A 9171-nucleotide genomic window follows, 5' to 3' on the forward strand; every position below is an offset into this window, starting at 1 on the left:
TCCTGGATGGAACCCCCGGCCTTGGACTCTACTCTTCTGTTTTGGATTCCCCGTTTGGACTTTGTCTTTCTTTGTTCGCCCCAGACCCGCTTCCCGAGGACACCTGCTCACCTTGGACACGCCCCCCTGTCTCCATACCTTCTCCTCCATGACTTTTTTTTTTCCCCGCAGTGTTTCTTCACTCCCTTCCGGATCGTGTCGTCTTCATAGGGCCCGGAAAGAACTGCTCATGACACTGCCTGAAAGGGAAACCTGTATAACTAACACTAACGGCCATTGCATGGGAGGCTCTTCGTGTATTGCACGACACACAACCCGGGAAAGACTGCTCACAATGTCGTGAAGCGGCCCTGTGCTACTTCGAACCAGTTAAGTCTTGCAGTAGCTCAGCACTGCTTTGCTGGTAAAACGGAGAATGTGTGTGTGCTGGACAACAGCTGGCGACATACTACAGGTGAGGAGGTTTCGTTTATATTCGAAGAACCACGTGTGAATTAGTGTGGTAAACAGTACAGGCGGCACAAAGAGCTAAGTGCAAAATGAGCCACAAACCACCATCTTACAGGAGGGACATTCAATAATAGTTTTGAGAGTGACCTGGAGCCTTAGTGGATGAGTGCATAAAAAATACAGTAGGAAAATTGCACAGTGTTGCTGCATTTGAAGGTGTTCTTTTTTTTTCATAAAGGGTGTAATTATTGATCTTCCCACTTGTCTGTTAAAATGCTCAACAGCCACATGTCCGTCATTTTGACAGTGTGAGGGAGGGTAATGGCTGCGCATCGAAAATGTAAAATTCCGGTTGGGAAAAACAACGGCGCGAAGAATGTAACTACGACAACGAGCAGATCATCAGCAATCTCGATATGGCGGTGAGGTTAGTTTTACCTTTCTTTGTGAGCTGGTCAGTGGAATAGAGTACATTAGGCTTGTTGCATTCACGGGTGAGGTTATCCAGATCGCTGACAAATACTGATTCTACCAACGCTGTTGGGATCCCGTGTTGGAAACGTTTTCTTGGATCTTAACAAATGATAAAATAGTGGAAAAACTTCGGAGATGAGCAAGCAGGTCTCGATCTTCGGGCGATGTGCTTATGAGACGCACATCCACAAAAAAACGCTGGCTGTGGTCTGCATCGAATGTTATCAGCATCTTTCTGTAAATTCAAAATTGTTGCCATATATTTTGGCGGAGCACAGGCTGTGCAAAGATCTGCTTTTCACACAGCACGGTCACTCGTCAAAGTCTGATGTGAAGGAACATGTTCTTCGCGTTACAGAAGTAACAACATTTTCTTTTTAACTTGAGATGGAGTACCAAATTGCTCCGGTCCATTTCCTGAGATGGGAAATGTAGCACTGTTTCTGTGATACTTTAGTGTACAAACATGATTTGTTTCAAAAGCTTAAATGAAACTTTTTCTTTTACCTCGACGTGTAAGACGACGTTAACATGTTTTTCCCCTAGTGCTATTCTCCCCATATTTCAGTCGCAGTAATCCTAAAGGTGTCATTTCTTGTAATGTTGGTAACTCTTTCATTTATTGCCTGCACGTTTTCAGAAGAGAACTCCTTCAACATGTAATAGAAGCCGCTTTGCAGACACTGATAGAAAAGAAAGCCTCTAAAGATTAGTCTCCAGGATTTGTGTATTCAATCAAAAGTAATTATTCATTTGATTGCTGTCATTATCGTTATTTTATCTCTTATTTGTCTTTTTTTTTTACCAACACCACTGCATGACACTGTAGTGGCTGAATAAATCCCAGCTAATAATTCATACGGGTTATGATAATTGAAGACGGCAGTAATATGCCCCTCTCTTCCACTCCAATTTCCAATAAAAGAGTAAAAGTTTTTGGACTCTTGCTCTAACAAGTGCTTTGGCCTGACTTGAGTTGAATCCCTGATGAGAGCATTAAAGTCATTATATGCGTTCTTGTGTTTCCTGAGATGACGAAGGGCTTGATTACACTCGAGCCTTCCTCATTTAATTTGCATCGCTCTTTGATTTGGTTTCATCTGAGCTCTACTGTCAGAGCCTGCATGTTCTGTGTTCTGAAATAAAACAATGTATTGAGGCAAAAAGAACAGCGGGGGGAAAAAAATGAAATCGCTGATGATTGGGCTTCACCTTAAGGAGAATTTAACAAATCAAAGACTGTACTGCACCGAAACGGTGGTGTGATGTTACTTTCTATTTTCTAAACTCTAGATCAACTCTGGGTTTGAATTTGCGTGCTCTTGTGTCTAGAAGTATTTCGATAGTTGGAGCCATTTAGAGACCGTCCTTGACACATACACAAGACATCACACCAGAGGGTAGCAGAACTGAAAGGTCTTTCAAAGCTCCAGGAAGAAAAAAAATCCAAAATAAAGTTGCATGTAAGTTGCTGTAAGGCTGTTGTCTTCATAAAACTACCTAACATAAAGACTTCATTGATAATCTAATTAAGCATTCAGCTATCTTCAATATTCATTTAAAATGTCTTATATTTGATCCAGATGTTTTTATTAATGTGATCTTCCAAACAACTATTCTACAGTTCTAAAGGACTGACTTCAGACTGAAGGTTAGATAAAACCCCCCTGTATTGTAACGTATTGCTGTCTTCAGTTCCTTCCAACTGATTAACAGTTAAATCTTCCCAAAATGTTGCCTTTTTATGTTACATTTGTCTTGAGCTTGTACAGTAAGTATAATATGGCTTTTAGGAGAGTGAAATATTGTATCAGATTTTTTTCCATTTTCCATTATGAAACTACTCAAGTTCTAACAAAGCCAAATTACTCCCCAATCATGCTGTACTACTGGCAAATACTGCGTGTTCTGTGCTAATCTAGTCTAGTTAAAAATAGTATGGATAGTCTGGATATACTGTAATGGAGAAAAGTGGCCAATGGAATACTTTAACATCACATAAAGTTCAATAACTGTGGCAAATTAACATGACGTTACAACTCCCTGTGATTTGTAATAAGAGAGCCTTTCTCCTAATGGTATCGATTTCGTTAAAAGCCTGTGACTACTGTGATTAAATCTCACATGCTAACAGCATTGACAGAAATGCTCGTGCCCGAATTTCTTTCTTTTAGATGGGCAGATTAGAACATTATCATCATGAATGTAAATGATCGCACACAAGCAACCAAAAAGGAATCTTGATGTTTCATGCAGGTGGGCAAGAGGGGGGTTATCTGCCTGCAGTGTCAGGTCACAGATGCACCCTGCTTTTCCGAAGTCGAGTCCCCCCATCAAGGTTAAATGTAAAGGATGTGTTTTGGATTCCGTAAAACTTGTTCTTGCAGATATTGCCGAGTTCATACACGTCTGCGTAAGTGATACATTTTTTTTTTCTCGTAAAATCAATAACCTAGTCTAGAGGACTCGCAACAGAATTGCTTGTTTTCAGCAGAAGAGACCTCCAATACACCGGACCAGTAAGTGATTCCTAGAAGGAATGTTACTTTCCTAGAAAACACATGTATGCTGTTGAGTAATCTCTCCTCCCGGGTGAACGAGTGCCTCCTGCAGCTTCCGGATCACCTGCAGTTATTTCGGGAAGAGCTGGACATCCTGTTGTTTTATCACGCCAAAAGGTGAACACGGACATCTTAATGTGTGCAGCGGGGTCAGAGAAGCCTGTTTGTCTCTAATCTTATTCTTCCATTCTTCCCGTGTGAGTACAGGGGTTGGTGTGTGTGATGAAAAATGAATCGTAATTTCTCAATTTAAAGGAGAAGATCTAGACGTTCACTTTCGTCCATTCCCGCTACAAGATATCCCATGCATAAAATGAAACTAAAGAGTTTATGATGCCCTTAATGTTATGCATTGAGTTTAAAATGGGGAACATCGGCCAGTTTGGTACTGTTTCCCCTCTCACCATCCCCATCTTCATGCTGCCCCTACCCTGTCGAGGTGACCCTTGCTTCCTCAGACATTTCCGCAGTGTCGGAGCCAGGGCGTGGAGTGATGCAGCTCCCTCTGACAGTGCGGCGAGCTCGCAAGCACCTGGGGAGCCACCAGGGGTCACTGCAGCACAGCACGCAGATGAGGGCAAGGCCAGCTCAACGTCAATCAACCCTAATAACACTTAGCCACCTGTGCACTCCACTGAGGGATCTGAGTCACAATAGGCTCATGGCATAGCCCTGGTTCAGGCCCGCAAAGATCAAACGGGTGCATTGCTGGGTTCAAGGGAGTGTCCTGCAAGCACAAGAGAATATCACTACCAGAGAGCTAAACAGTGAAACTATAAGCTAAAATCAGTCTTCAATGGAGGATCCAACTATATTTAGTTGCCTCCTAGCTCCTTTGACAGTTGAACAGTTTTGGCGCCGCACACAGGCTGGTGGATCTCGCCATCACTTCTTTACTCAAAGAGTTGTGGAAGTATGGAACAGGGTTACCAGCCATGTTGTTACAGCTGATTAAATATCCCCTCTGAAGACACACCTGGTTGAGATCATTGGTATCAGTTAGCCAAATAGATGTGCTGAATGGCTTATTTTAATTTGTAACCTTTCTTATGTTCATTTTAAAGAGAACAAGCTGTGCTTTAAGGTTTTTGTTTTTTAAGCATCTTTAGACACTCTTGCACCCTTTGTTTTTTGTTTTAAAAATAAGATAATGAGTCTCTGTCCTACCTTCCCTTTGGGCATGTCACTCCAAAACAACTTTTGTCCCCTCTCTACCGCTGTGCAAGTGATGGCCTAGAATACAGTCTCTCAGCTTTGTAAGACATATTCTCGAGGAGACATAGAGAATACATGATAGGACGCAATTTTATATCATTCAAAACAAAAAAGGAAAAAATGAGTTAGTAGGATCTAAAAGCAAAAAAGGAAACTAAGATGCATGGAAGAATGTTTAAACTACTTATATAACCTTAAAATAGGTGATATAAAGCAAATGTTTAAAAAAACATTAATGACACCATAGAACACAGTGTTGACATTTAAGTAATTGCCTTTAATATCCTTTACTTTTAATGAATCTTTTATGGCATCTGACCCCCTTCAGGGTTTTATTAATTTATAATCAAATAGCTATCTTGTGCAAGCTCTTCTGTGCTGAATCCTTTAAGACGTTATCTGTTTAAAGCAAATGAATGGAAAGTGGCAGATTAATGATTACCTATGCAAGCCATGCTTCTCCATCAGAGAAGAACATGAAAGACACTCCACATGTAAAAAAATGTTGTATTTGGGGGAAGATGAATATTTTATACTGTATTTTATAAAAATGGACATTAAATATATTCCTTCACATTATGCTCTCCAGCTGACTGCCCCTACTAGCATGTATTTCACACATCAAAAATGAGGCTATTAATGAGCTACATGTGCTCACTCTTCCTTTCAGCACCCTCTGTGTGACAAAGCACTGGCACACACTGGAAGTAGCCTCAAAATTCAAGAGGCCCGTGGAAGGCTGAGGGTGCCAGGAGGTTTACTTCGGTTTTCGTCTCTTTGGCTTGAGGAATAACAACTTGGGCCACGAGTGGGTAGTGATTCGCCCCCTCCTCGCGCAGGTGAGATCAGCCCAGGGGCTTCTGCAAGGGCAGGATGGGGTTGATGGAGTGTTGCCAAGCCACACGTGGACTGGGAATGACGTTGCCAAGCAACACCTGGATCTGCAGGAGGGAGCAGGGAATTGGTTGTATAGGGGAGCTTGTCCTCCTGCACAACCTCCATTGTAAACTCTGTAAATCCAAATTTCACCCCACAACGTCTACTTTTCTAAGCACACACACTTTTCATTGATACTGCATCTGTATCAGTTTTTAGACGGATGAACAGTTTTCGAGACACACGAGGAGGTGGGATACATCTTTATGCAAAGGGTGGTGGGAGCATGGAACAAGCCACCCAGCCATATTGGTAAAGCTGATAAAACTGCTGGATAAGAGCATTCCCCTCATGAGAGCATCTTAATCTCAACATAAACTATTAACTAACAAACAGGCTAGAACAGGGTCCTCCTGTCTGTACCCTTTTTTCCGTTAACATGACTGAGCCTGTGCTCTTGTGGAAGCCAAGCACATTAAGAAAGCGGTGATTAAAATGGGTAAACAGTGCTTTAGCACTGCAGCGTGCCACTGCAATGCTATTACCCTTTTTCAGTTGTCATTGTTTCCAACAAAAATCAGTTCCGCTTGCCAAAGGAAAGAGATGGCTGCTTATGCATCTGCTTTGTGAATGGAAAATCCCTTTGAGATTTTGTGGGAACACGGTCCAACTGGATCTCTCTCAGTGGTGGCAGGGAAAACCAAGCATCTAAAATGATGCACATGATATTACGTTAATACTTTTGGCACAGTCCAATCTATAAGATGCCATCTTAAATCACTGTGAAATCCAAAGTAGGCACAGCTGAGCTGGTAGGGACAGATGGCTTCTGTCCCTACCCTAACAGCCTGTGCTGTTTTCTTATGATATTGAGCATCATTCAAAATGCTGGTGAGGTCCAGCGCATTCCAGCAGTCCCTCAACAGTGGAAGTTGTTATAAATGGACTGTCCTGTCTAGATTCCCCCAAGCCTTCTGGTTCTGCCATGAGTGGAACATTAATACATCATTTTCAGAATATGCCTGACAGGCTGCATCTTCATTTCCTCTGCTAAACTAATGTTTCTGCACTGTAATTGTCTTCACATCCTGAAATGTTCAAACCTCCATGCAAATAGTGATTATAAGGCGAATTATTACAAGGTACTGGCTAAAAAGCACTGATATGTTGTTAGACTAAGAAGAAAATAATTCCAGACACAATTCTGCCCATATTGATGTTCCCTGAAGAAGTACTGTAATTGTTATTCAAGCTGGCAATTTGTATTTGTGCATGAAGACACTGAATGGAAGAATACATTAAACATAATATTTTTTTTATTATTTAATAAAAATAAGTTGTTGAGCGTTTTAGGTAAGAAGTTTCAGTGCATGGGAAGCAGCTCTTTCTTTGTGATGATCCCTCTCTCTTAGTCTTACTGTCCTTGTGTCTTTTTCGTTCCTCTCGGCTAAATGTTTTCTTTTCTTCTCAGGGTCAGAATCCGAAGCTGTTGTGAAAAGGCAGTTCTGCACCAGCTGCTCTACATGTACCGCTCAAACAGAGCCATCTGTTAAGGGTTCACTTGCCTGTGGGAGAGAACCGCTGCGTGGTCTGTGTTTTTTTTTTTTGCTTGTTTTGTAGAGGTCTTGTCAGGTGGAGAGCAACAAGCCCTTTGCTCTGTGTTAGACTCAATCAGTGCTGCCTTATAGGCCAGACATTGGCAGTCTGTGTGTGGGCAATGGAATTAACTGAGATGGTGCACAACTGCTGCGAGGAGAGCTGCCAGGACTGGTCAGACTATCGTTAACTTCCCAAGCATCACATACTTCACTAATTAGTGGTCACCTGTGAGTCTGCAGCATCACCAGAGAGGGTGACATCAGCTCTTCTTTACCGTATGGCTGTAGGCGGGCCTTGCAGTGAGGAAAATGGTGGACAGCTCTGACAAGTGCATGTAGTGATAGAAAGCACAAACCTGATCTGATTAAGCCAAATTGATTCACATAGTGATTCTGACTTGGAAAGCCATTAAAAGAAAGGATCGTGAGAATTCCAAATGAAAAAAAAAATGAGCACAGGACCATAACAATGGAGTTTTACAAAATGCAACATTAAGTGATGACGTTTTATAAAGGAATTGAATTAAACTTACAATCTTAGGCCATGCACACGAAAAGCCATAAATTATTTAATGCTACTAATACTGTACACAAAAAAAAATTGAATTTCCAAAGGAAGATACAGTAGCTGCCTTTATACCTCCATGAATTAAATCTTTCAGATTTGAAATAAGGAGAATGACATGGAAACATATTGCATTACTTAAGAGAAAGGCAGAGAAGGCAAATGTGTCTTCAGTTCAGACTGAGGCAAGAGGAGAAGAAAGGTGTCTTTAACACCGCCTGACAGAGGCCACAGGAAGAAGCTGTGATGGACGAAACAGGCTCTGGCAGGGTTTAATGGCAGCAGACACACGGTCTGTCATGGTTCCTCACATCTTTTACATCAAATTAAAGGAATGTGAGCTGTCCTTGAAGCAAATAACGCTTGATTGTGGGCTTCTGAATTGTCTGAAGATTTGACAGCATTCTCATGTGGGATAAAAGAACCGTCAGACCGTCTGGACATGGAGGAACAGAGGTGTCCAGTAATTCTGTCATCCCAGGACATCCAAATCAAATCCCTCCCCATCCCTGGACAGGTCTCTCATTGTGAGAAACACAGCGCGTTAGAGCCTCTTATCATACTGCCACCAGAGGTGATCTGCAGTGGTTTCACCCAAGTAAAAGCATAGCAGACGGCATGAATCATTTTTTTCTTTTATTAGCAATTCCATAGCAACCGGTATCACATCCAACAGAAACGGTGCTTGTAGAACTGATTTACTTTCATTCCACCCCATCCCAGAAGGGATCGAACAACAGCACGCAATTCAATTTCAAAAATTATTGTTCGCATTTATTAACTGTATTGAAAGGTTAATGGATCTCAAAGCAATATTCATCACAAAGCCTCTTTTTTTATTCAATAAAAAACAAATGTCTGCCAGCTTTAAAGATGCCTAGAGTTCTGATCATTTTATTTATTATATTGCCTGTTGTAGAATATTGTTGAGCACTATTAAATGATCCTTAGCGTATAGAGATGAGCTACAATAATTAGGATGGTTAATTCCATTTTCACAATGAAGTTGTACTTATGTGTACAGCAGCAAAAGACATAACATTTAAAAAAAAGTTTTTGTAACCTGATTCCCCTTGGAAAGTGCTATAATGTAGAGTTTTTTTTCCCTATCCGTACCTGTACTGATTTCGGCTGTGGCATGACGCGGGGGCGTGTCCGGGTTGGGGGCGGAGCCCGGGCAGAAGGGCGGAGCCCCGCCTCTTGTAGTACGAAACGACGTTGTACGCTGCCGTTGTTTTCATTCTTTTTCATTTCACTTGCGCGTTTGCGCCTAAATGTCCCGTACTCCCGCAAGATGATTATAGGACTGCCCACAGCTTGGCGGGTCCTATAAATTTATATCTAAAATTATATCTATCTATATCTATATTTATATTCATATGTGTGATATGATTTGTCTGCGTACTGTTCTGTTCTAGTTTGTTCTTTGTGT

The 9171-nt window shown here is 41.6% G+C and overlaps 1 long non-coding RNA gene across 1 annotated transcript; it reads left to right on the forward strand.

Moving 5' to 3' along the window:
- Window positions 1-5227: 5227 nt before the first annotated feature.
- On the forward strand, window positions 5228-8611 carry LOC138241808 (uncharacterized). The gene is made up of 2 exons (XR_011191073.1): window positions 5228-5539; window positions 7048-8611. It is a non-coding gene; the product is annotated as an uncharacterized lncRNA (long non-coding RNA).
- The last annotated feature ends 560 nt before the right edge of the window (window positions 8612-9171 follow it).

Source organism: Lepisosteus oculatus, chromosome 11 (assembly GCF_040954835.1).
Source record: "Lepisosteus oculatus isolate fLepOcu1 chromosome 11, fLepOcu1.hap2, whole genome shotgun sequence".
NCBI lineage: Eukaryota > Metazoa > Chordata > Actinopteri > Semionotiformes > Lepisosteidae > Lepisosteus > Lepisosteus oculatus.